This window comes from Hevea brasiliensis, chromosome 1 (genome assembly GCF_030052815.1).
Source record: "Hevea brasiliensis isolate MT/VB/25A 57/8 chromosome 1, ASM3005281v1, whole genome shotgun sequence".
NCBI lineage: Eukaryota > Viridiplantae > Streptophyta > Magnoliopsida > Malpighiales > Euphorbiaceae > Hevea > Hevea brasiliensis.
This window is the reverse complement of record NC_079493.1, coordinates 62726977-62732552: the sequence shown is the minus strand read 5'-3', so window position 1 is coordinate 62732552 and position 5576 is coordinate 62726977.

Genomic DNA, 5576 nt, shown 5'->3' with positions numbered 1-5576 from the left:
CGCAGTCCAGGGCTAGTCAACGGTCCACGCCGCAACTTCCCGGTGCGGTCACCCATCGCTAGGATTCTCGGGTCGCTTAACTTGGTTATATTTCATTGCTATTATTTTTTTCTTTCTTTTTCTTGTATTTTCTTTTCTTTTATTTCATTATATTATGTCTCCTCACTCATATCTAAGTGTAGTTCTAGGCATCCTATGTAACACCCTCCCGGTAGCAACTCCGTACATTCTACTGTTCTGGTGACTGGTGTCGGTCCGGACAGTTAGAACGTCCGAAAAAATATTTAAACTAAAGTCAGGAACCATAATTAACTCAAATATTAATAAGAAAAATTTAGTAAAAATTTTAGAAATAAAATACAACCAAGTTAAATGAGCCGGTGCCCAAGCGATGGGTAACCCAGAAGGAAGTTGCGATTTGCAACTAGAGCCCTAGACCTAGGAAAAATTCATAAAATAATTTTTGGGACTCCAGAGAAGGGTCATTGAGGTTCCTATGGCATTAGAATGCCAAGAAAATATTTAGAAAAATTTTTCAATCGGTACAGACAATTTTGACCCGTTAAGCCAAACGGAGGGCATTTTGGTCATTTCGCCTTCAGAGGTAATTTTTGGCCGACTTGTCCAGTTGAGTATATAATTATTATAACATAAAATATGAATTAAGGGTGATGAAAAATTAATGTAAAGCTATTAGAACAGAAAAGACAAGGAAAATCCATAAAAAGGCTCATTTATGACATCATTATGATGTCATTTGAAGTCCCCACCAATTGTATTTAAACAACTATCTAATTAACTAATAAAAGAGACAAATAAAGACCAAAGAATTAAAAAAAAACAGCAGCCATCTTCTTCCTCCCATACCAGCCGAAACATGCCCTAGACCAACCTCCATTGATTTTTCAATCAAAGCTCAATTTCCCTCTTTATTTCACTACTAAACCCTAAACACCTTTCATTAAAACTTGCCCATACCTCTTGGGGAAGTGTTTGGAAGCCAAGAAAAGTAAAGGAAGTGAAGTTCAAGCTTGGAAAAATCTGCCCTACAAGAGGTTAGTGCACATATACACCTAAAGCTCTTTATTTCTATGTTAGAGACTTGAAATAAGTAAGAATTTGTAACTAAAATGAATAAAAACTATGTGTATGCATGCCATGAATTTCGGCAGCCCTAAGGAAGGAATGAGTTTGATTGTTTTAATGGACTTAGAATGAATTGGAGATTATGTTTAAGGTGTATATACACATACATAATGAATGAAAGTGTTTAACTAGGTGTATGGGTGAATTGAAATGGGAAATTAGGGTTTTGGGAGTGAAAAATTGGACTTGGCTTATGAAATGATTAATGGACATTCTAATGGTCAATTAGTGACCATTTGAGGCAAGTTAATCATAATTTTATGTGAACTAAAGTGTTACAAACCCAATTGGTAGGCTGCCTAGTGACAGCAGCAATGAGGCTGTGATTCCAGCCCACTTAGACATCCATAACTTTGGTTGTGTAGGTCCAATTGGTGTTTGGCCAATTGGACATGAAACTATACTTATAATGGCACAATTTTGCTGAAGAAACCATGTCCAAAAGACCAAAGCAAGTGGACCAAAAATTGGCCCCAATCCGAATACCCTGCAAACAGGTTCTGCAGAATGACTAAATGAACAGTAACTGTTCATTTGGCCATAACTCACTGTAGATATGGTCAATTGACCTGAAAGTTTTACAACACCAAGAAAGATATAGATAAACAACTTTCACGAAGAAACCTACCCCAAATTATGACCAGAACCTATCCCAAAAAGCAGTGACAGTCACGGTTCATGGTACTGTAGATTTGGTAAATTCTGCAGATTTGAAATCCGGCCAGCTGTGGTTTTTGGACCATATCTGGAGATACAAAACTCCAAATGGAGTGATTCAAAAAAGTAAATTCAACTAGACAAAATAAGGAACAACTTTCATGTTTACCATTTCCTCAAATTCCCACTACAACAGTGCCCAATGGAACAGTAAAGTTGGGCTACAAAAACTGAAAATTCTGCTTCCCTTGGTTTAAGCTTAGAGATAGTATTAATGCTTAATGCCAACAAGTTTTGAATGCAAAATGTGGTATGTTAGGAGTGCCAAAACCAATGTACTTATTTTCTATCCAAAAGTCAACATTTTTATTGACCAATGAAGTGAATAGTGACACCAAAACTTGAAATTCAAAAATTGAAGAATTTAAAAGTATCAAATGCCCTAGTATACCTAACAAGATTGGTTTGGATAGTTTGGCATGCCAATAGGGTTTAGTTAGCAGTACTGCACATGGCAATATGCCATTCTGTGATTTCATGGCTTTTAGCCATTCTGACCTTGTATTGAGATGTGGCCTCGTGCCTAATATTATTCTGACTTGTTAGCCGCTCATTGCACACTGGGAGATACATATGTGACCGATAGTGTGACGGCCCGAGGTACTTGATACCCAGTGCCAGTTTACCCATTTATCCAGTCCAGTCGTCTATTATAGGTTACTTGGGCAACCAAATGAATGAAAATGGACAAAGTTAAAGAAATAAATGAATATAACAGATATAAAACAAATAAGACATATACATTAAATACATATTTATTTTCTGCTATTTTCTTTTATTTTATTATTGCACCACTAAGCATCATTGCTTAGCGCGTTGCTTTAGGACACTAGGTTTCATTATTTTTCATATGTATTTGAAATTATGTAATGTATTTTGATATTCATGTAAATAATGAGAATTGTGTTTGTGAATGGAAAAATTTTGAATATTTATTTATTGCTTATGTTTGAATACTATGAGAAATGAATGTTTGAGTAATGGAAAAAGGTTGAGATTTGATATTCGAGTTTGAGAATAATTGGACATGGCAACCTCAAATAAATTGTAATTTGATAAATGGCTCAATTATATTATATTTCACAAGTTATATTCAAAACCATGATAAAAATTAATTAAGGTTATCTTATCTTACTTTATTCCTTTCATATTTTGATCTCGATATATTTTAATATTAATAAATTTTACTATTTACTTGTTTGAAAGTTTCAATAATATTTTACAAATAAAATCTCATCAATTATTTTCATAACCATCTCATAATTCACATCTCATTCATATATCTCAATTTCATATTCATTTCCATGCATTATCTATATATTTCAAATCAGTCTACGAATCCATAAAAACTCATTCATTCTCAAATCACATAAGTAAAATTTTCAAATTTCTTTAATTTACATAATTTCATAATTTACATGATATATAAATTAATTACATATGAAAAAGCTAATTTATTAAATTACAATACATTTCTATTAATTACCTGCTCATAATCTACATTATAATACAATATCTAGCATTTTATACTAAATACAAAATATGATCTATATGGGCCTTATCTACATCAATAATAGAATAAGAAAATAAAATATACAAATAAAGAAATAACGAAGCATAATTTCAATATTAAAGAATCAATTTAATTCAATACAATGTTTCTAATATTAATTATCTTTTGTTCTCATTTGTTTATAATGTACAACATATAGAATTAATAAAATTTATATTTATATGCAAGAAGGTACATTTAAAATATTTAGTTAAGTTATACCTATTTTTGCAACTCTTTTATCATTTTACTTAACAATTTTTATGTGGTTTGGATCATTTCATAATTGTAACTAATTCTTTTGAACTCTTATTAACTCATTTATTTGATTTCTAATATTTTTAATTAATAATAGTCTTAATTTATTTTAATAAATTACCTCGGGCCGTCATACCATGGGACGCAGAACATCAACCACGTATACAGTCAGTATGGCTAAAAAGCCATGATATCACATAATCAGGCATAAAAGCCATGAATACGGGCATAAGAGCCATGAATACGGGCATAGAGCTATGAATATAGGCATAAAGCCTTTGCGATCGCTAAAACAATACCCTATTGGCATGCCAAACTATCCAATCTGATACACATGTCTAGGCAATACAAGGGCACATAATATCATTAAATATTAATATATTGTATTTTATGACTTCATTATTTCATGATAAATTTCGATTATAATTCATACATTCATTTGATCATTTATATGATTACAATTCACATCAATTATCCTTTTATACCATTGTACTCAAGACATTTTTCTTTTCTCATTTATACATTCAAGAATCTACTCATGTAATTACAATTTTTATATTTCAAGTTGAGTTATTAATATGTTATGAATTCCATTTGTGATGGGCATATAAGCCCTAACTAATTATTCACATCAATTTGGTGACTTATTTTTCATGTTTCAAGTAATCCATAAATATTTCATAGATTTCAAATTTATGGCCGTAATTTATTTTTAACAATTTTGACTAGGATGCATAGTCCACATTTGTCATACAATTCTAAGCATTTAAGCTTAGAATTGGTTCTAGGTCTTCATCTTAATTTACTAATCATTTTGATTACTATTCACCTTACTAGTCAACCCAAAATGTTGACCTTTTTATACTTAATGGATATATTAATTCTAATTACACCAAGATCCCACATTTTTAGTTTTACATTTGCTAGTATTAATTGCCAATTGCAATTTAAAGTCCCCTAGATGCATTTCTAATTTCAAATTTTGAATTTTCAAGTTTTGGTGTCACTATTCACCTTATTGATCAACAAAAATGTTGACTTTTGGATAGAAAATATGTACATTGGTTTTAACACACCCAACATACCACATTTTGCATTGAAAACTTGTTGGCATTAAGCATTAATACCATTTCTAAACTTAAACCAAGGGAAGCAGAATTTTCAGTTTTTGAAGCCTAACTTTACTGTTCCATTAAGCACTGTTGCAGTGGGAATTTGAGGAAATTGTAAACATGAAAGTTGTTCCTTATTTTGTCTAGTTGAATTTCTTTTTTTAAATCACTCCATTTGGAGTTTTGTAGCTCCAGTTATGGTCCAAAAACCACAGCTGGCCGGATTGGAAAAACTGCAGAATTACCAAATCTACAGTACCATGACCAGTGACTGCCACTGTCTTGTTGGATAGGTTCTGGTCATAATTTTGGGGTAGGTTTCTTCATGAAAGTTGTTTGTCTATGTCTTAACTTGTTGCTGTAAAAATTTCAGGTCAATTGACCATATCTACAGTGAGTTATGGCTTACTGTTCATTTGGTCATTTCTGCAGGTGCTGTTGCAGGGTCTCCGAATTGGGGCCAACTTTTGGTCCACTTGCTTTGGTCTTTTGGGCATGGTTTCTTCAGCAAAATTGTGCCATTATAAGTAGAGTTTCATGTCCAATTGGCCAAACACAAATTGGACCTACACAGCCAAAGTTATGGCTGTCTAAATGGGCTGGAATCACAGCCTCATTGCTGCTGTCTCTAGGCAGCCTTCCCATTTCAATTTGCCATACATTAGCTCACTTCAAATTATGATTAACTTGCCTCAAATGGTCACTAATTGACCATTAGAATGTCCATTAATCATTTCATAAGCCAAGTCCAATTTTTCACTCCCAGAACCCTAATTTTCCCTTTCAATTCA